The sequence below is a fragment of the Dermacentor albipictus genome, chromosome 1, assembly GCF_038994185.2.
Source record: "Dermacentor albipictus isolate Rhodes 1998 colony chromosome 1, USDA_Dalb.pri_finalv2, whole genome shotgun sequence".
Taxonomy (NCBI): Eukaryota; Metazoa; Arthropoda; class Arachnida; order Ixodida; family Ixodidae; genus Dermacentor; species Dermacentor albipictus.
The window spans coordinates 460,861,512-460,885,186 of NC_091821.1; the positions used below are offsets into that span (position 1 = coordinate 460,861,512).

The window sequence follows — 23,675 nt, forward strand, 5'->3', positions numbered from 1 at the left end:
AGCAGACGAACTGGCAAGGCGAGTCGCGCGCGCACCTCCCAGTTTTGTGCAGTCACGTGCCCAGCTGTGTTGACAAATATAATGACCCATCTCGTTGCTCTCTGAAGCCGAAACTTGGACTGGCCACTGCAAACAAGACTCCAAATAATTACCATGGTGTTAACAGCGCAAAACGTACACGGGATACGAGACGAGAAGACGACACCACAAGCGCTGCGCCTTCTCGTCTCGTGTCCCGTCTACGTATTGCGTTGTTAACACGACGATGGAAAACCAACAAGCCAAAGCTGCTATTCTAGTGAAATAATTACCTGTCACGCGCTGACGCAAATTAGGCTTCGTGCCGTGATTAATGGGTAATTCGCTTCGCTTAACTCGAACGCGAGCGCTAACAAGCGTCTTCTTCTTCCGTCTTCTGCTGGCGCCCGTATTTGTCACTATATATATATATATATATATATATATATATATATATATATATATATATATATATATATATATATATATATATATATATATATATATATATATATATATATATATCTTGCTTTTCTGTGTAGGAACCGATGAACGGAAGGTCAGCGGTTATACGTAGAAACAACTAGCGAACACTGCCGACATAGGGCGATTTAACGAAAATTGCCGTTTCAAGAAATTCTGTTTTTTGTTGGCTTACGTCAAGAAAACTCAAAACAGCACAGATACCGATGCGTTGTGATCGCTTCTCCATCGCAACGATACGGTACAACGAGGAAAAGCAGTGCAGCCTTAGAAACGGCGGTTTTAGCAGGTTGCGCGCCACGTGGAAGAACGCTAACCTCACGGTGGATAACGCCGATACAGTCGCCCGTGCGCATACGCGGCAAATTCTCATTTTTCCGGGAAGGGGGTGGGGGGGTCGACGAACTTACCTAACCCCATATATATATATATATATATATATATATTTTCCTGCACTTGCAGAACCTTCGTGTCAGTTCGGCGAATTGTCCACAGAAGTGACGGCCTTATGTGAGAATTCACAATACCTCATAGTGAACAGACTATTCAATTGCGTGCAATTGAACTATCTGTTGCGTGCAAATGTTGCGTGCAAATCACGTGCAATTTCTTCAGACTGGCAAACAAACCTCACGAAATATGAAAAATACCACGTGACTCCGCTCCGAGCCGCATCATAAAGCAGCGCCCTCAAATAAGTTCATTGAAAGCAACTGCACTGCCTGTCGCAAACCCGAAGGGACAGCGCGTCACTTTTATAATGATACGGAAGGGGAACTTACAGCAGGTTTTGCGGCTTTGCAGCTATTCCTCCCTCTGTACGTGAGACTTATTATCCGTCTCTCAAGAGCGACTGATCGCATTGATAACAAGAACCCCTTGATAAACGTCCGAAGCACCACTCTGACCGCGCACGAAACGCGAAAAGCAATGTAATAGGCATAGCATATTTCAAAAGCCCGGCTTTGCTCGCACCGCATCGACAGAGTGCGCGCGCAGCTATATTTCGCGCCAGAAACTTGCTCCGGAGCAAAGCCAAATTAAAGTGACGGTTTTAGTTTTCATGGGAGTGTATACATGCTGCAAAAACAGGTTCATGGCATAAAATAAAAGCGAAATAAACAGACTGGGAAGGAACCAACGTGTTCAGAAAAGGCAAAACCGATGCGTTCAAGAAAGTAAATAACCACTTCTAAGTGAGCCGAATTGGAAATCATGACTCCTGCACAAGAAACAAACAAGAAAATACATCAGATTTCCGTCCGCCCTTATTACCCATGAATTCGTAAGGGCCGTTGAACACCAGTTACTGCTATAAATGACGTGTTCTAATTGGTCTCCTTCTGCAGCTACGCAGTAGTGAGTCCGCTTTATCACATCTTCAGTGGCTTTCTTATGACCGACGCTCAAATTCTACTACAGACATCCGTTATCCTTGCCTTGAGCTAAACTGACATCCATCTCGATCATTTAATCACGATCTTTCCCATCGATCTTTCAATCCAGTGGAGAGAGGTCAGGTGACCTAGCCGGTCAAATTATAGGTCCATGCCTTCCAATCCATTGCGCATGAAAAGTCGCTACCAGCCAGTTTGTGCTGGGCTGCTGTTGTGGGCTGGTGCTCCATCTTGCTGATACCACAGAAATGGAAGATGTGAGAGCGGTGCTTTGCTGAGAAACTCGTTCACCACTCCTGCACGACTTTCGTTCACGTAACGCTGTCCATTTAGTGTGGGATCGAAGGTGGGACTCATTATAGCACTGGCATAAATTGCGCACCCCACATTGAACGACCACTGGTACTGGTACCGATTGCGCTTTACTCAGTGGGCACTGTAGCCACTCCAATAGTGTGCATTACGCAAATTTACCTGTGCGTTTCTGTGAAAATTGGCGTCCTCTGTGCACATGATGTTGCTCAAAAAGTCCGGTGACTCGTCGTCTTTTGTGAGGACCCAATTGGAGAAATCTGATCGATTCTACAGGTCCCTATCTTTCAAGCATTGGTGCTGGTTAAGGTGGTACGGCTGAAAGGACGTCGTTTCGAATCCTCCAAACTGATGACGTGGAAATTAGCACCTGGGCGGCCACGTCCCACACGCTAGCCTGAGGGTTTGGGGCCATAAATGCTAGAACATCCGTGCGTTGGCTAGGACTCAGAAATGAAGTCCTACCCCGTTGTTTCTTGAAGCTGCCGGTATGTCTCAGGTTTTCATCATTTCTGATGATAGTCGACGCGTTTGGTCTACCACCGCACTTCCATGACTGATATGTATTTGCGGCCTTCCTCTTGTTGTCATTTGCAGCTCCCAAGGCAAGGATCATTTTTACCTTCTGCTCATTAGAGAAAGACATGGCGGCTGGGACGAAACAAAATGCACCTCTGAACATTTGCACTGACGTTCTCAGTTCGCTTTTGTGGTGACAGGTTCCGTGGCAAAAAAAAAAAGAACCATCCATGGCACTTTACGCTAAGACAACACCTATCACACCTTCTTTGCAACTAACACCACACGCAACGTGTTACTTCGGCCGATACGCGGCAGGTAAGGCACTAGCTCGATCACGATGGTTTACAGCGAAGCTGTATATGGCTTGCCGATGTGACCGTCCGTCATTCTGTCGCCTGTACGCCCGAAACTCCTCCGGCGTAACCTCATGTGAATGCACAAAAAAAAAGCAAAAGAGAGGTTCGCGATTGGCTGCGCAAGTAGTGACGTCTTTGCTCTCCGTCGCAGCCGAGCGGGAACGCAGTAGTTTCTCTCCTACTAAGAAATTCTTCGTCCACGCGTCATACGTACTCCTTAGGAGCATGCATCCTTCGATCAGCAGCGCCGCGAGCAGAACCGGGAACGAGCTTGTCTATGCCGTGCCGATGCTGCAGCCCGGGCCTAAGAACAGGCCCCGCCGCAGTCGTGGCAGAACTTATACAACTCGACGTGACCAAATGCGCAAACTAGCCTTTGATTGAGTAGGACTGGAGCAAAAAAGAGTAACAAATGAAAAGTTGCGCGTTTATGCTATACACTGGGCTGAAATGGTGTAGCTAACAGTTTCTCTAGGGGAAGTTCAAAAGGATAGACGGGAAAGCACATTTAAGAGTACCGCGCATAATTTCAGTTTTGCTCTGACAGTCAAAGGTGGCGCCACCGTGCCAGAAAGGTTTTTTTTTTTTAATGAATTTGTTTGCCGGCCGGTTGAACGCTTGTGTGTTTTTGTCCGTATTTTACTCCACGCGCTACTTCCGTGACAGATTTTTGACCCGCTCCCGAGGAAATTGTGTTTGGCAAATCAGACCGAGCACGAAATGTCATCTCAGTGCCGACTTTGATCACAAGCAAGCTTAGCCAAAGGAGCCCGTTTTTTTACTGAGCGACGCACGTACTAAACGAGTGGCTGGTGTGGTGTGGTGATCCAAGCAACGAGACATGTTCGTCGTTGTCCGCTATCGCAACTTTCACGTACGGTGGCGGCGTCATGCGGCGGCGGCCGGAAATAATCGAAAGATTATACTCGCCGCTGGCTGCTGCCCGTTCGTGTAGCGTATTGGTGTTGTCTACGCTTTTCCTTCCCTTTGGTTGATGTTTTAACGCGTTCAAAGCTCCCGTGGGATCCTGAAGGACACTTAACATGCTCAGAATGAGCAAACATAGAAGTAACCGTATATGCTGCGTGCCGCAATGGGTGCCGAGCGGTAGTTATGCGGTTGGTGATGTGAGCCTTCACTCATTCCCACCGGCTGCGTCTATGAAGAAGAAATTGATTATTAAGCTGCGGATCGGCAAAGGTTTCACAGAAGCGATGTAGGTTTGCAGTGCGCACTTCATGCCGGAGGACTTTTTTTTTTTAATACGACACATGAGTGACAATTCCGAGCACTTGAAATCACGAATAGACGCACGTCCATAAAGACGCAGGCATAGCACTATATTATGTGCAGAGAAAGAAATAACGCGCAATTTTAACTCATATGTGTTGTAGGATGATTGATGCTTGCGTTCTTGCCACTCATGCCCTTGCGGCTACGTTGGAGCGCAAACATTCTCCCTGAAGCCTTGTACCTGCTTCAAAATTTCTTGTTCTCGTTCATACATTCGTGCTGTGCATTGCCGGCTTGACATTCCACCATTTTCGAACAGAGAGACGAGTTTCTCATTTGTGCATCGAAGCAAAGTGACGCAGGCGTAGAGGGACCTGGAATTCGTACCTCGTCTGCCACTTCAATGCGCGGTTGCAACGTGTGCACAGGTGCGCATGACTGCACTCGTAAAGTAACAATCCTAATCCAACAAGCGTTAAACTACTGTGCAGTGTTTGCGTAGCGAACCCTCAGCTGATCTGCGTGTATATCATTTTATAAAGATAACTGGAAGAATGAAGCGAGCATTACCGCGGACCAGTCAATGTCGGCAATGTATCGCTTGATCTGTCTATAGGCAAGACGCGGTAGGACTCACGCAGGCTGTAAAACTACCGTAAGACTGTCGCTGGCACAGTATGCATAAAGCGCAATAACTAAATTGCAAGGGTGAACGGTTATCGTATTAGCTCGCGAAAGCAGTCAGATATGGTTTTTGTTTACTTCTGGCGTTAAACATACAGCTTTGTGAACACAGGCAGGGATAACTAGACAAAAAATTTTCGCACACAAAACGCTGCTTTAGGGCTGCTTTTCACGCCGTCGATGTAAATGACTTCGGTCGCGCGACACCAGGAAGGTTTTTTTTTCTCGACACGGCGGCTTATTCAAGCGGCCTAAGTAACAACTTGCAGAGAGCACCACACCGTATAAAAGTTCATGGTACCCACTCAAAGAGGTCAAATTAATAGAATAGCAAATAAAAAGCACGGTCACTTCTCTTAATAACACCGTCGCGGTAAAACTGAAACCACAGCTCATGTGGCTTGCTTCGAAGTCGCGAAGTTTTTATGCAAAGGCCTTAAACAGTCACAGACGTCGACGTGCACGCTTTTATGCCGCAACACACAAGATGATCAGCGAAGCTGGCTTCGAATCCCGGGTTCTGCTCGCCCAATATGAGCCATTACGCAGGCTAACCACAGCGGGCGTGTAAATTGAAGAGGCATTTCAGCATGACGACGCGAAACAACATGCCACTGAGCAAGACGACCGCAGCACTGCACCGACTGCTCTAGTTCTTAATCTCTCGGACAGCCATGTTGGATTTAAGGTGGCGCCCCCTATAGGCCGTGAAAGTTGCGAAGTGTTGTGTCGACCGTATGCTTCTTTTATATATATTTGTATGTATTGTGCCATTTGGTGCCTTGGAGTGTAATTAGTGGCGGAAAAAATCTTCCGATTCGCTCCGTCCGTTTCATTCGATATGTGTGTTCGCGCGGTGATTCGCGCACGGCGTTATTTCGCTGCCGCAACACCGTTCCGCAACGATTGTCACCGCCGGTAACGTGCGCTCCCGTGAAAGTGTTAGTGCCAAGCGGAGCCCATCAACACATCCCAGCGACTTGCTGCGTTCCTCGCATTTCTGTGCACACCGTACCTTCAGGAAATGCCAGCGTTACACCACGGTAATACCCCAGTTACGCGGAACATTTTCGATCGTGATCGAACCGATTTCACGATTGCGATTGGTTGCCTTCCGGAGCTTGCTCAAAAGCAGTTTCTCTATCGGACTCGATCGCGAAAGAAAGTGCCTCGTGTGACCAGCTCATGACAACTGAACAAACTATGCAATGCATATGCTGTAGGCATAGTTTGGCCCAAAAAGAACTATTTTAGTGATATTGCTAAGCTCTGGTGAAGCCAATCTGCCACTGGAAGCTTCCCTTTTCAACAAAGAATCTGCCAAACTTGTTTCCACATGCACGTGCTTAATCAGTGGGAGATGCTTCTACACAGGTGGTTTCCAGATTATTGGCATCCTTACATGTTCGCCTTACCCGCAGACCACAGCAACCTGGACTTTCCTTTCCTTTCACTTTCCTAAATGTCGCCAAATCCGTTCTTTATTGGGTAAAAACAGTCTATAACCAATTGTCATTTGTGACACAAAGAAATAAGGTGCCTGTGGTCAGACACCATTCAGGCGGTTGAGTTTCCCCAGCAGCTGGAGGTCTGGATTTGTTGAAACCCTTAAATGCCAGATGTAACCTTTGCCAAGCAGCTTCAAATGACAGATTCAGCAGCAAAGCTTTCTGTGCTCACCGTCCTGAGGTGCCACTCCTATGTGATTGATGCCACTCCTATGTGATTAGTTGCATCCTTGAGGCATGCTTGATCAAAGAGTGACTTGCTGTACACTGTGTCCTAGTTTACAACATAAACCTGCTACACTGATATGTATAGGCAATGTCACAGAAAAAAACTAACAGTCATGCAATGCTGAAGACTGCTATTGCAACAGTACTGCCCAACATCAGCATGCACTAGCTGATGCAAGCATGCAGCTCTTATCCAAGCATTAAGCTCTTATAGAATCTGAATGCAGTCACTAAGTCAGGCTGAAGATGGTCTTATTCAACAGACTTGGAAAACAGCTGTAAAAGAAACTGCGTAAAACTTGGAACAAATATTCCAGTTGTTGTCTCAAATATTGTTGTTATTTGTCATCATTATATTCTGAAACATCTCGCGTGCCTGGTATAGGCATAGATGTAAAGAAGTAGTCAAGACCTAATACCGTGTGTTGTCTTCTTTCTGGCTGTGTCTTCAGTGTTCCACAGCTTTAACACATAGCACTGACTAGCCTGAACATACACCCAGATATTTTCTGCTTTCATTTAGTTTTTCCCAATTGCATATTTCTGTCTTTCATATGCTTAGTTGTTTTTATATCTCCACATATTTTTCATGTGCTGTTGCCTTCAGCTGCACCAGTTTCTTGTTTCCTTCCTCCATTGTGAACATTCACTTCTGTTTATCAGCTACATCCAGTGATAAAAACTTCAATTCGTCAGGCCTTTGGCATTGCATCAAGCACCTTTGCCTCATGGCCTTGCTCACAGCACTTCTTTCGCATTTCATCTTGCTTGTGCTGAGCGCCAAATGAATTGCATTTAGGTTTCACTCTGACCAAGGTTAGATAAGCTAGTTTCTTAATCTGGTGATAAATATTTAAGTTGGAATACAGTTGTCTAGTAGCCAATTTGGCCAAAGTGATATTTTGTTGTAGTTGGCCTTTAACCGAAACCATCGCACCATTACAAATGCTGCAGAGAAACCAATTGTTTTGTCTTCATTCTTTGCCTTGTAACCATATGCACTTCTCCACATTGCCAACTCCAACACGTGGCACAGGCCTCTTCCGATGAGAATTCCATTCTCCATTCCATTCCATTCTTCTCTTCTATTTCTCTCTCTCTTCTCGAGCACTTCGTGAAGATATTTTGGATGCTATCTGACTTGTAGTCTGATAGCTCTGCCTAATAGTTACCTACTTTGCCCATTTGGTTAACAGTGTTTTGTAGATGCATTGCTCCATACCACATTAAATAGTATATCGTGCAGCTCTTTCACTCAGTCTGAAAAGGCCATCAAAAAGGGCGTTCAGTCCATGTAAACAGCATACGTGTTAAGGCATGCAATAAGCATATTTATTTTTTCGCAGTTTACAGTGTGCAAAAACGTGATGTTCCTGTTCAAAAGTGTTGCACATTAGCATCTGAGTGTGACATGCCCAAATGATGGCAGCTTGCATGTAGAAGTGCTCGTGTGTTTTTACTTTTCAACAGTTTCTTTACTTGTGTAATACAACAGAAAACACTGCGGCATGCTTTCATTTACTTAAGGACATTTATTTGCCTGGAGAGATTTATTATTACAGCAGTAAATATTACACTGTCCATCACTTGAAAACCATGCGCCGCAATACTACGACTAGAAACATGGCTTGTGTTGTGAAACAGAATGAGTAAGGAAAAGCTGACCAAGCAACAGTTTATATTTGTTACACTTGCTGAGACCGACCATGTGGTTAACAATGTAGATGCTCACAGCTCTTGAATGTCTGAGCATCATCTAGCATTGCTTGATTTCATCCCTGCACAACTTACTGAATGATACTGCTAAATCTTCGCTACAGGGGAAGAATCTCTTGTGGCAGGTATTAATGGAAACCATGCCCACTGCAACATGTTCTGTGTCTCCATTGCGTAAATGTTTAGAAAACGTACAGAGAGCTGAACTCCTCCAGGTATTTCCAAAACAATAACTTCTTGCTTGTCCTTTTACTTGCCTCTGTTAATACTCGCTTACAATTCTTGTGGCCAGCTTTTGTCTTCCTAAACGGTTTAAAAAAGTAACTATATTTTTGTTGGTGCCTTTATTGTGTTACTCAGACTCACAACTGGTTCATTCTATCGTATACCATGGTGGTGCACCAATGAAAACCTGAAGTGCACCAGACAGTTTCCCGTCCTCTGCATTTTATGTTTATGTTTTGACCTTCCTTAGTGCTGCAACCATGATTCGTAATGCTAGTGACCAACTAGCCCAGCTTTCAGTAATAGTAACTGCGCTTATCGAGCGTTTTATTCAAAGCATACAGTGGCCTAGTGGTAAAGCACCTGCCTCGTATGTGAGAGGTGCTGGGTTCAAACTGCATTGCCACCGGAAACTCGCCATTTTCTTGTTTTGAGTAGCCGAGAAGTCCCTCGGCTTAGTGCTTTGCCGCTTGTAGGAGTTCGCATCTCGAAAGGGGGCCTGCAGAGATTTCTAGGTGGGGTCTCTGGGCATTCCTTGTCCAACCGTGGACAGCCTTGTTGTAAAGCATCCGCCGTGGCTGCCGGAGCAGACAAGAGCTGTTGCAGGGTGCTTCCTGGTATAAAGGTACAAGCATGCTCCCTGCCATGTGCCTCGAAAGGGGTGTATGTCCACAACTTAGAGGCATCCCTACGTAGTAGGTGCTGTGGGATGCCACATGGGAAAATGGCTGCTGTGCCAGTGACCTAGATTCCTTGTAGACAAAATGCAGTGTTTAGCAAAAATTTTAACATGCACTGATCGGCAAGGGGACTGTTTGCATTTGCAATCGAAATGCTATGGAGTTGTGTCTACACCCACAAACTGTCTGCCACAAGATGGCTGCCTGCTGTTCTCTACCAATCCACTGTGGTGGCTTACTTTGCCCCTCTATGACAGTCCGGGAAGCAAGTACCCCTTGCGTCCCCTGTGAATATGGCTATGACGGTGAACCCTTACTTTATGATGCATTTCTACTACGGTGTATCTTGCGCGTTTGTGCGATGTACTTTGCTCACCCCTCCAATAATCCCCATTGCGTTGCGCTGTCCATTTGATTCTTGATTAAAATGTAGCGTTCGAAAGCCAATGCATACAATACGATCAGCAGTATGATGCATAACTTAGAAGAGTATGGGTGTAGGCCAGTTGGTGAAGCATGATTTGGGAAGTTACCACAAAGAACACACAGGATGAAGAGAGAGACAACACGAAGTGCTGCATAACACTTGTTTACATTATAGCACACCACATTTCAATTCCTGACTTTTCTTTTCGTGAAATTAATAGTAAAAACAATTTTTTTTAATTCTTCCCACTGATCATTATTTAGAATGTGTGATGCACAAGTACCTTACGCTTATGTTGGTTTTAGCCCCTTCCATGCCACACTATTATCCCAAATCCTAACCATAAAAGGCCCAATTTCTTTACTGCATAATCATTTATAATAAACAATGTAAACAATATTTTAAGTGCTTATTTATGCGTTTCAACCATTTATTGCAAAATTGAAGGTTAACAGTGGTATAAAGAAATATTAACTGTAGTCGACTAGAAATTAAGAATTGCATAAAAATTGAAAGTATTGTCACGCTGAGCTCTTCGTTGAGAATTTTTACATAACCATGCAGATGAGCCCAGCTCACCTGTGGCACTGATACCTGTGCCACAAGGGCACGAAAAATGACAGTCATTCGTTTAATGCCTTAAGCTCCCTCATGATCATCATCATCAGCCTATTTTAGGTCCACTGCAGGATGAAAGCCTCTCCCTGCGATTTCCAATCACCCCTGTCCTGTGCCAACCGATTCCTTGACATAAAAACTGTTTACAGCGCAAACACATGCAACCACAAAGTATAAGGGACAGGACACAAGCGCTGACTGTCAACTAACTTTTATTAAGGGAAGACGGGTGCCTTATATATCCCTCGCCTTTTGTTAGTATTTGTCTAGTTTTTTCGTTTTCTTGTTTCTTCGCACCTGAATGCGTTGACTGCTGGCACGTTCGTTCATCGATGCGTATCGCCATTTTCCCCGATTGTATCACTCCCTTCCCCCTTCACTTCTGCCTTTCCCCTTATATAAGGCACCCGTCTTCCGTTAATAAAAGTTAGTTGACAGTCAGCGCTTGTGTCCTGTCCCTTATACTTTGTGGTTGCATGTGTTTGCACTGTAAACAGTTTTTATGTCAAGTATGCACCAACTCGCCCAGAAAGAAGTTTTAATCAACCGATTCCTACTTGTGCCTGTGAATTGCTTAATGTCACCACCCCACCAAGTCTTCTGCTGTCCTTGGCTGCGTTTCCCTTCTCTTGGCACCCATTCTGTAACCCACTAGATATCTAACCTGTGCATTACATGACCTGCCCAGCTCCAATTCTTTCCCTTCATGTCAATTAGAATATCGGCTATCCCCGTCTGCTCTCTGATCCACACCGCTCGCTTCCTGTCTCTTAATGTTACGCCTGTCATTCTTCGTTCCATCGCTCTTTGTGTGGTCCTTAACTTGTTTTCGAGCTCCTGTGTCAGTCTCCAAGTTTCTGCCCCATATGTTAGCACCAGTAGAATGCATTGATTGTACACCTTTCTTTTTACTGATAATGGTAAGCTTCCAGTAAGGATCTGAGTATGTGTGCTGTATGCGCTCCAACCCAATTTTATTCTTCTGTAAATTTCCTTCTCATGATCAGGGTCCCCTGTGAGTAATTGTCATAGGTACACATATTCCTTCGTGTACTCTAGAGGCTGACTGGCGATCCTGAACTCTTTTTCCCTTGCCAGGCTATTGATCATTGTCTTTCTTTTCTGCATATTAATTTTCAACCCGACTCTTACACTCTCTCTGTTAGGGACCTCAATCATTTGTCGTAACTCATCCCCAGTGTTACTGAACAGGACATTGTCATCTGCAAACCGAAGGCTGCTGAGATATTCGCCCTTAATCCTTACCCCTAAGTCGTCCCAATTTAATAGCTTGAATGCTTCTTCCAAGCATGTAGTGAATAACATTGAAGAGATTGTCTCTTCTTGTCTGACCCCTTCCTTTTTAGGTATCTTCCTACTTTTCTTGTGGAGAATTAAGGTGGCTGTGGAATCTTTGTAGATATTTTCAAAAAAATTTATGTAGGCCTCCTCTACTTCTTGATTATGTACTGCCTCTACTGAATCAAATGCCTTTTCATAATCTATGAAAGCCATATAGAGAGGCTGATTGTACTCTAGAGATTTCTCAATTACCTGATTGATTACATGGATGTGATCCATTGTACAGTATCCTTTCTGAAGCCAGCCTGTTCCTCTGATTGGTTGAAGTCAAGTGTTGCCCTTATTGTATTGGAAATTGTCTTGGTGAATATTTTATACCGTGCTGGAGGTAAGCTAATGGGCCTATAATTTTTCAATCCTTTAATGTCTTCCTTTTTGTGGATTAGTATAATGTCAGCATTCTTGCAGTTCTCTGGGACCCTTGAAGTTGTGAGACATTTCGTATAAGAGGCTGCAAGCTTTTCAAGCACAATGTCTCCTCTATCTTCGATTAAATTGACTGTTATTCCATCTTCTTTGGCCGCTTTTATTCATTTCATGTCTTCTAAGACCCTTCTAACTTCATTGCAAACTATTGAAGGAGCCTCTGTAACCTGTTGATTACTGTTTGTAATGGAGGTATCCCGACTCCTCTGGGTATTGTACAGGTCAGTATAGAATTCTTCTGCTTCTATTACTATATCTTTGAGATTGCTGATGATATTACCATGCTTATCTTTCAGTGCATACGTCTTGGTTTGTCCTATGCCAAGTTTATTTCTCACTGATTTCAGGCTGCGTCCATTTGTTATGGCTTCTTCAGTCTTTCTCATGTTATAGTTTCGAATATCACTTATTTTCGCTTTGTTGATCAGTTTTGACAGTTTCGCGAATTCTGTCTTATCTCTTGAGTTGGACACTTTCATTATTTGTCGTTTCTTTATTAGGTCCTTTGTTACTTGGGAGAGCTTGCCTACTGATTGCTTTGGTGCCTTGCCTCCCACTTCAATTGCTGCCTCTGAAGGCAGCCTAGTTATGGTTTCATTCATTAGCTCTATGTCATCATCATCTCTCTGTTCTAAGCCTGCATATTTGTTTACCAGTACCAGCCTGAATTTGTCTGCTTTCACCCTTACTGCGTCTAGTTTGGCCTAATGACATTTTTCTCAGCAGAGCGGCCGCACTTCCAAATTTAGTGACATTTGATGCAATGATGTCGGTGACAGCATCTTCTGAAGTAAGCAAATTAAAGTGCTAAATAAAAAAAGAAATATCCATTCACAAGTTTACTTTGTGCCTTCGTGAACAGTGAATTATAGTAGCAGGCATGCTATCGTGGCCTGAGCTTGAGTTTGTTGCCGTCTTTTACAATGCTGCAACCGACCGCAGCAGCTTTGGCCATTCCACGGCAAATCTGAAACCAAAAATAGAAATTTCGCTCGGTTTGTCAAAGCCGTGCTGACAAATGCTGACATGAGGAATGCTTCCAATGCTGACATGAGGAAGTTCACCAAGTACAACTCCTTGCAGGAGCATTGTGGTTGAAAGTTATGTATAAATTATTTTTCACATACTAGAAACTGTTTCCAATACTTCAGTTATATTGGAGTGCGCAAGCTATAGAGTCGAGGGCACGCATTTCTCGGTCAAATGAGTTCTGGTGAGCACATTAGATAACGAATGACATTAAAGCAAATAGTATTAGGTTTGTCCATGTGCAATCATGCAAATGGCATTAAAATTTAAGGCGTTGGCAAGTTGATGTCATATTCTGTGCCCATGTGGCACGGGTGTAAGATATTAAAATGTGTGGCTTTCATAGCATATCCCATGACAACTGATTAGTTTTTATTCATTTAGTGGAAAAAGTTTATTATCAATAAACATAATAAAGGCCAAACGTCCTTTTCCTTGACTTTTGTACCGAAACCTTGCCGTCGGTACGTCAGTGTGGCATCATTCATTTCAAGTTGTTTTCCAGGGTCCTGGCCAGCTTGGCACAAAAAAAGTTCTCAATATTTGCTAAGTTAAGTCTGGTAAATTTAGACACCAGTCTCGTCCTTCTTTGCTGATTTACAATTGAGTAGACCCGTGCATATTTCGCGAAAATCTGTGATGCCCCAGCAACCTCGCCACCCATCTTTCAGTGCTCTCTGCATTTTGGAGTCTCTATTAATTTACCAGGGCTCCTCTCGCAGTAAGAGCAGCTGTTTTGTTATTGCAGGAGTAAAATTTACTAATACAGCTCAAGTTAAGCTCTCTTTAGTTTTGCTGTGGGCACATAATTGAAAGTGGCGTAACGTTCTGCATGTTATGTGAACCCTTACTGAATGTTTGTTTCGCAAGAACATTGGGAAGAGGAAAGACAAGACGGAGCACTACTAAAAACAGTAAACGCCAAACATCTGTTTTGTTGCTTGGTGTGCTTCCTTGTGTTTCCTTCTTCAGTCCCATGTACTTAGGCTAGAAATATCTTGTATATCAATCAGCAAGGCAAAATGTTCACGACAATGTACGTACACCCACCACAGTGGCATTCTATGCCATTCTGCTGCTCAGCACAAAGTCACAGGCTTGATTTCCACTCACAGAGGGGGCATTTCACAGGGGACAAAATGCAAAAATGATCAAGCACTTAGATTTAGGCACAAGTAAGACAAACCTCAGGTGGTCGGAATTAATCCCGGGCCCGCTGCTGTAGTGTCCCTGATAACACGGTGTGCAGCTTCAGGACGTTGAACACCCCAATTTAATTTTCTGTATTACGTGCACGTTAAGGGAAAAGTGGCTGTGAACATTGATGCTGTCATTTTTGTTTGTTTGCAGGATAAGACAACCGCAGCACATCACTGCTTCAGCAAGACGGCCTTTCTTGTGCTGCAAATTTGCTACCGTTGCATTACTGAATAGATCTTTCTTGCCGATGCTTTTGTATTTGTGCATACTGTCACTGACACTAGGACGAAAAGAGTCAAGGTGTAGGCAGGGTGGCCTTAACAGTCGTCTCATGTTGATAAGCATTGTATTTTTTTGATAATTATAAAAGGAGTATTGACAACACATTTTGGACTTTTCATCTTTTGTGTTATGTAAAGGTCCAGGATCTCGAAATCAATTAATATATATACTGGCAAGCTTCAGAGTGCACTAAGTAATTTAATATAATAGCTTTCTGTGAACCAATATCTAGTTCACTTCCCAAGATATGCTGTACTCATTGCATAGCTCAATGTAGCAGCATAATAGGCCACCTAGCCATCTGGAGCAAGTACGAAAACGTTACGGTGTCTTGCTTCCGTGGGACTGCTTTCTGTGTCACGTGTCTCGGCACATGCACCTACTGGGAAATGCAACAGACGCTGGGTTGTAGAAAGCCGTTCTAGTAAATTATTTAGGGCGCTGTGACGCTTTAAAGTATTTTTGTTTGGTTTCAAGGTATAGGATCTTAACTTAACACAAAAGAATGATAAGTCATAAATGCAATGTCATGATTTTAGAGGTGATAGCTGCCCATCTACAGTGAAATTTTCTACGTATAATTCGAGGCTGTTGTAAATAATCCCGTGGTGCTTTGACACTGATATTCAAAGGTGATTGTTACGTTACAAATGGCTTCCTATCAATCTTTATCCGCTGTTCCCAGTGCTTTCCTGTTTTCCATTCTTGGTGCTCGTTAACCTTTTATATATAGAATGCAGAATTTGTAAGATTATTCACCCCACATTTCCATGATTATCATCTCGGATTATTAATAGGAGACCAAAAACAAAACAATTATTGATGACCAAGTTTTGTGGCAATGGTGGATGTCAAAACATGTGTAATAATCACCAATGCAATTATTAACCAACAGTATGTTTCCATATTGCTGAGAAATGCAGTACAGAAATGTGTCAACATAAACAGCAGTGCCTTTTGCAGCACATTTTTAGTACCCAAGTCTCGAAACTGGCACAACGCACAGATTTCTAGCAAATACGCTACGCTTTGTGTCATACAATTCTGCAACAGAGTGTATGCAAAATACTGGAAGAAGGCTTTTCTAGACGATTTGGATGCCTTGCACAAGACGGCCCACTGCCCACTTATAGCATCATTGCCAAGGGTAGGCTTGTGAACAGCAGGGATGCTGTAAAGAAGAAGTCATGCACTCGTGCTTTATTCACATTAACATATGCCTTCTTGTGCAGGTCAAACCTGATGTGCGGGAATGCGCTCTTTCAGAATCGTATATTTCAAGGTGCCCTATAGAGATGACAATTAAAGGATAAATTAGTAAACTATTGTTGGGTGATAATTGCATTAGTGATTGTCACGCACATTTTGATGTGCGCCTCTGGCGTGATGCTTGGTCAGCAGAAATGGTCACTTTGTCCCGGGTCCCCTATTTTAATAACTTCAGGCAGTCGTCATAAATATGTGTGGTATACTGTCGTATTCCAAAAAGGACAAAGGGGTCGCAAGAAGATTGAGACTCGATAAGCAGTGGGCAGATAAGCAAAGCCTCGGCCAAAAGCCAATGCTTAAACAAGAGGCTGGTTTTCTTTGCCCCGACAAGGACAATTACCCTTGTTGAAATGTTTTCACCAGACTGAGAGGGATTGCTTGTCACCCGCTATTAATTATTCTTTCTTTTTCTTTCTTTATTCAATACTGCAAACCTTGTACAGGTCCAAGCAGGGTGGGTCAAATGACAACAAAACAATAAACAATAATAACAAGGTAAAAAAAAAACCATCAAAGTGTGGCGAAAGGCAATAAGGAATCATTCCAGTCGGTTACCGTGCGAGGGAAAAATGAAAACTTGAATAAATCTGTTCGCGCAAAATATGGTGTCAGGGAATTAGGATGATGGTGGCGTGTATGCCTTGACGTTGAAAGCGACAGATATGGAGAAGGGTTAATAGCTAGATAGTTATTCCAAAGCAAGAAAAGAAATTGCAAATGTAAATTTTTTCTTCGTTGTTCAAGACATTGTATACCGTTAATCTGCATTAATTCAGAGGGTGAGTCATACGGGGCAAATTTAGAGTAAATAAACCTTACAGCTTTTCTCTGTACCTTTTCTAGGCGGGTGATATTGTGTTTATTAAATGGGTCCCAGACAACACATGCATATTCAAGTTTAGGTCTAATTAGTGAATTGTAAGCAAGTAATTTTACGCTAGTGGGGAGAACTTCTTAGCTTATGTCTTAAAAAGTACAGTTTACGGAATGCGGAAGAACAGATGTTATCTATATGTAAATTCCATGATAAAGTATTACTTAGTGTGACACCCAAATACTTATATTTAGTCTCTTCCAGCAAAGGTGACGAACCAAGTCTGTAGTTAAAAGAAAGCGGAGCTTTTTTGCGAGAGAAGCGAAGAAAGACGGTCTTATCTGTGTTAAGTTTCATGTCCCACGTTTCACACCATTCAAAAATCTTAGCAAGAGAGGAGTTAAGATGGATTTGGTCGTTAATAGAAGTTATTTCTTGAAAAAGCACACAATCATCCGCAAACAATCTGATTTGGACATTCGGATCAAGTTCAGCAGCAATGTCATTAATATATAATAAGAACAATAATGGCCCCAGCACACTTCCTTGGGGCATGCCAGAGCCGACCGGAAGGCAACCTGATTGCTGCTCATTACCTGTTACAAATTGGTAGCGATTGGTTAAATAGTTTTAAATCCATATGATTAAAATTTCCGGGAGTCCAATACGTCTGAGTTTTAAAATTAGTTTGTCATGGAGATTAATTAAGATATGCCACTCTTTAAATTTTGTTGAAGGAGTCCGACAAATAATTTCTCGTTTCCATTTCTATATTGAAACACTGCTGAACCAGTAATTACGCTATAAACCCTCAACTCTTCAAAAGCACAAAAAGTACTTGCATAACCTTTTATTGCGACCAGTTTGAAACGAGCTTACGAGCACAGTGGGGCTTCAGACGTGCTATTCACGACACGCCACAAGCCTTACGTGCCACTCTCCTGGTACCAGACACTACTGATGCATATGCATAGACACTGTGTCTTTCGCTGCCAAAAGCTCACCCCATTCAGCACTTGACAGGGCACAAGGGTAGGGCAACTCACTGTGCATTTTTGAAAGAAGGGCACAATTGCATGGAACAATTTTAGGAAAGGAGAAAAATTGGCATTCACCTAGAATGTATCACGAAGAAAACTCATGAAGGTTTCTCAGAAGAAATGCTTTGAAGACTAAAAATTAGAGCCAATTTGGCAGCTTTTGGCAGTAGAGTAATTGTATGGCCTTCAACCATCGGAACAAACCGAGTGGCAGGTTCTTGAGTTTTTTTGTTGTATACTGTGGTCATTACTTGTTTTTAGTGACATGAATAGTATATTTTTCATGTCCGAAGCCACGATTCACTTGGCATATATATTATGCGAAATTATCTGTGGCACTGTCAGTGATTATGGTATAAAGGTAACCAGTAATTATGGTATGAAGGTAACCGTCAAGTATTTTAGGTACCAACAGCTACCTTAAAAGCAAGAAATGCGGGGGAAAAAAACATGTTAGTGAACCTGTATTGTTAGCGAACTCTTTGAACCTTTATTTTTAGAAGGTACGACTGCACGAGTTTTGCTTACATGAATGCTGAAGCCAAGGGCAGTTGGTAAAATACTAGATGAACAGCGCTGCAAAGGAAACAATTTGTTGTGTGTGTGTGTGTTATCTTCTGTTATGACGTTTTTTCACATCATTGTTTCTAACGTGTTTCCAAATGCCTGTAACAGTTGTTCAAACCAGCGAGGTTCTTGCATAATATAGCAGGAACAGCTTGCTTTTCTGTTGAAATGAATTGGTGCATCTTTGGAACAAAACACAGCATGTATTATCTCTCCTTTTGATCTCGAGGTTCTCCACTGTAGCATGTCTGTAACGGCCTTGCAAAGAATCACATGTGTGCTTCTTTCATACGCAAACATCTTGCAGATGAATGCATCTGCTCACAACATGCACTATGGAACGTCCTACAGAACGAATTCGTATTATAAACAGCTAAAAGTTGTTCAGTAGAAACAGCTTGTTGAATGCCGACCTCAGTGGTTATTACATCTTAAAACATGTGGTGCATTCCAGTGAGGGAGCCGAAGCATCCTTCAGAACTGCTCTGAAAGCAGTACATTGTAAATGCTCGCACCAGTCTTAGTGGTGCCGTCAATACTGGAGTGAGCCATCATGAAAGCACTTTTCTAGGGGTGTGCGAAAACCTTCAAATAACAAGTCGAATATTGCCCTATCCAAATAGGTTCTTTAAATCAAATGGTCACTATTCATAAGAATGAATATATGTAAAATAGTTTTCGAATACTTCAAATTGTAAAGAGTGCGCAATCTAGCATGAAATTGTAGCATAAATGGGGTAACTTCCATTCCAGGGGTCAGAGTAAAAATGAGAAGTTACATAGTAGAACACGCTACATTGCTCAGAAAGCCAGACTTTTCCACCAAGACTGCTGCCACCTGCACTTGCCAATATGCGAAGAAATGGCTTGTCATCTCTATGCTCAACTGGTGCTTTTAATAAATGATGCTTTATAGTACACACTGAGGGGATGGAAACTTGGCAATGTAGTGAATAAATTACAGTGTGAATATTGTTTTATGTTAGTGGCAAATATGGCAGGCCACTGTATTGAATAGTCTTCTAGTAATAGTATTGAATAGTCTTCTGGCACATTCTATTTGGATTTAATAATTATTATTCATGCACTTCTAAACATTTCAAAGCAGTTTTCACTACTGTTCATGTTATTAACCACTGGAAAGTGGCATTGTATATTTGCATTAGTATAATGGTTCATATTCACTGCAGCTCTTGAGTATCCTTTTTTTTTTCTTCGTACTGTGTCATGCTGTTGCTTGTCATTTTGAAGCATGTCTCAGATGCAGTAATGTTTACTACTGTCTTCAGTTGAACTGCTTTCTGCATTCATTGTTCATTGATGCATTTAAAATTTTCATCCATTTCTGCCTCTTCCTATTTGGTTCACACAGATCTAGCCCATCCTTTTCTTTTGAATTACCTTTAGCTGTGCTTCATATGCTTACAACTGTTTTGGGGAACGTCAGGTCAAACCTTAGCAGTTGTGAGCAGTTTTCACTGGTATTGAGTATGCTTATAAAAAGAGGTGCTGATGCTTATTGGTGACAGTGCCAGTGTAACTTTCCGTCAGTTATTCATTCGCCTAGTCCTTTTTAATTAACCTGTGCAAACATCTGCACATTTCTCTGTGTAAGATTGAGGTGTATAGAAACGCAACAGAATACACAGTGTAACAGTGTCACTGCTTGCACAATCAATCAGCTTTTACGTGTTGAATACTCTTTGTCAAACATGCCTTGTGCATAGTGCAGAAGTGCAGTGTTTGTGAAAAGTGTACAGGCTATTCTGCGCCTTCGTCATACATCTCGTTTTGCCGCATGGTGTGGTTGCTGTGGTGCTACTGACACTCCAGACCTCTGGGTGATGAGTGAAAGATTTTTCAATCACCAGGGCATTGGAACTTATGGCATACCACAGAAACTTCCCTACACAGCTTGTAGATAATCTGGCAGTTGCAGGCAATACTTTTGACAAGGAGTGTACCTTGTCACTGTTGTTGCAGCGTTGATACAATGGAAACCTCTTGCTATTTCCAGGCACAGCTGGGCCCTCTACAAGCTTGGAAACTTGCATCACTGAAGACGGAGCTTCAAGAGAGAAAAAAGGGCACCACTGCAGCCTTTGCCCCTATGTCGCGAGGAATTCACCAACTTTGAGACAACACCTGCTGACTCATACTGGAGAGAGGCCCTTTGAGTGCACCATCTGCTTGGCTAGGTTTGCACAAGTGACAACACTTTCAAATCACATGCGCAGACACAGTGGAGAAAAACCGTACCAGTGTGCTGTCTGCCCGTATAGATCAGCTAACAGGAGTTCCATGTTGTACCACATCAAAAACCACACTGGTGACAAGCCCTTTGCATGTAACGAGTGCTCTTATGTCACCGCAAACAGAACGGATCTGGTAAAACATATTCGCGTCCATACAGGTGAAAAGCCATACAAGTGTAAGGAGTGCCCATACGCTTGCGCCCAAAAAACACACCTGTACCGGCACATGTGGCGGCATACTAAACTGCAGGATCAATTTCAGGGCCGTACTTCATCTGGAATGTGACGGAGTACAGCAATGGGAGTGAGAAGAAATCAAATTTCCCATCAGTCATTAAAGGTGCCCCAGAACACTTTTTGACTGGGGTAAATAAATAAACCTGCTTCTTTGCTGGGCAGTGCTGTCCTCATGAACATCTCAACCTGATAATATTTCTTCATGTACACCCGTCATGCTGGCTCAGTAGCTATGGCGTTCTGCTACCAAGCGCGAGTTTGCAAGTTTGGCTCCAGGGGCAGAATGCAAAAGTGCTCATGCAGTGTGCTTTTAGTGCACTTTTGCCCCTTCCGTGCTATGCTATTATCCCAAATTTCAACCAAAAATAGCCAAATTATTTTTAAGGGCCCCAGTTGCCAAAATTTCTTTACCTCCACAGAATAAATTCATTCCTGCTTGCACAGTCCCATGGCTCTTGTGCTGCCATCTATCGAAAGCATTACTAAGCACTGAGACAAAACTAGGCTCATCCATGGCATTGCTAGAAAATGCAAGGTACTGCTGACAAGCCAGGCTCATCCTTTGCTGTTTTTACCAGAAATGCCTGGACAAACCCACCTCGTCTAAGGCGCAGAAAGGTCTAAAGATTAATGGTGAAGATTAATCCCTCGTAGCCAACTGTGCAGATTCGGGACGTTAAAGCCCATAATTTAGTTTTCAACCTTCTGCTTTTAGCAGGCCTCAATTTTGTTCAAGAGAAAGGCTACTCTTCTTTTTCCTTCAGCTTCTTAATATTCCTGTTCCATTTCACACACATAGCTAAACATTTATGGACATGACGGCCGTGTTTAGGTAGGATGGACGAAGCAGTGCCTTCAGCAGATGCAAAACAGACCTCCTCACTGACATGGCAGTGGCGCCACCTAATGGTGGAGAGCAACGTCACTGCGCTGACACTAACTCGGGACTCTATTTGCCATTATTGCCTCCGAGACAAGGCACTGTGACAGTGTCACACCACCTAATCTTAAAGCCTTACTAATGCAATATACTCAGCATGATCGGTAGAGTATAGGGACGAATTGTTCTTCACGAGAATACCAGCAAGAGGCTTGAGCACACTTCTCAACAAGAAAAATAATGCGAGGGTGTAAGAATGTGGCAGTAGCTGCTTCTCATTGAAAGGTGCATTGAAAGACCTTTTATTTGAAAGCATACAGATGCTGATGCATTCCACACCTTTCATAAAAGTTGTTACAAAGCTCATATAAATGGGTCCCTGTGACCCCTGAAGCACTGCTTCTGCTCGTGTGTTGTGATTTTCACTAGTTGGACATTCCTGTCTATCTACAGGGTTTTCCAGCCAACACTCTTAAAAATCCTTAAAAGTTGCCTGTGGCAGATATCACATTTCTAGTTCGTGAGCTGGTCTACTTGAAACTAACTAATTACATAATGACCCATATTGCAATTTACAAATTCTAGCCATGGAGTTCGCAAGGCGGATCCACTTGGAATAAATTTTCAAGATGACACCAATTTCGAGATATAAATTCACGAAGTTTGGGAATAAATGCATTGGCGTTCCAGTGAATTTGTTAACGAAACGTCGTTTCCTGCAGTGAAGCACACACGTAAATAGAATGCCAATGCATTTCTCCACAAAGTTCGGGAATTTATATCTCGAAACTGGCGTCCTCCTGAGAATTCACTCTAAGTGGATCTGCCTTGCGAAGTCCACTGCTAGAATTTGCAAATTACAATATGGGTCATAAGATAATTAGCTAAAATTTAATTAGTGATTTTTATTAATTAGTCACTTTTGGATTTGGATTTTTTGTGCAAATGTTGTTCGCCCCTTCGAGTAGACCAGCTCATGAACTAGCATTGAGCTATGTGCCAAAGGCAACCTTTAAGAAATTTTGAAAGTGTTCGCTAGAACATCCTGTATATTTGTATTTATGTACCTAATTGTTTTCTCAGGTGCCTGTGTCACTGGGTGGCCCATGGTCGAATGGGTAGTGCATCGGGCTGCTATGCTGAGGGAGCAGTGTTCTAAAGCAACTGCTTGACCGACTTGGGTCACTTGAGGACCAACTTGGGCCAATGTGGACATAGGTGCTGCTCTTCAATGAACCTTATTCACACCGACATGGGTCACTGTAAATCCAGGACTGGGTGCCACTGGGAATGTGCTGATATACAATGATGAAAATGATATATGCTTCAAATTTCCCTACTGCGGGCGGAATCAAATACATGTCACAAGCATTCCTCAATAACGCCAACCCAGCACTTTAGCAGGTTGTGCCACAAATGTGCTGAGTATGTACCACTCTTCAATAAACGTATTTCAAGCCAGTGCTTTAGCAAGCTGCACCGTGAATGCACTGGTTATATGCAACTGTTTAATGAACGTCTCACCAACTTGTGTCACGGAGTATGTGCCACTGAGTGTGCGGCAAACGAGGGAACAATTCGCGGCATTCGCAGGCGCGCTACGCTTCTCGTCTCGGTGGCCACGCGCGGACTTCTCGGCAGCGGCACTAGATGGCGCAGCGTGCCTAGAGAGAATCCCAGTTTCCGCATGACTCATTTCTCAGCGTTCGCGCGCACCGGCGTGCCATGCATTTCGGAGGCCACATATGCACGCTTTGCGGCGGCGCCGCATGGTGTTGCCGACTGTTATTAGGGAAGCGCGAAACTGTGCCAGTACGTTTTGTCGCTGGATTGATTCAATGCTAAACGCGTCACCGTCAAAAATCATCGTGTGATGGGTTCTGCCGATGTTCTTTTTCAGTTTCGGT

General features: G+C 43.1%; 1 long non-coding RNA gene across 1 annotated transcript; it reads left to right on the plus strand.

The window, feature by feature from the left end:
• The first annotated feature begins 5,127 nt into the window (after positions 1-5,127).
• LOC135902803 (uncharacterized) lies at positions 5,128-22,169 on the plus strand. Its single transcript, XR_010564606.2, has 2 exons — positions 5,128-6,048; positions 20,414-22,169. It is a non-coding gene; the product is annotated as an uncharacterized lncRNA (long non-coding RNA).
• The last annotated feature ends 1,506 nt before the right edge of the window (positions 22,170-23,675 follow it).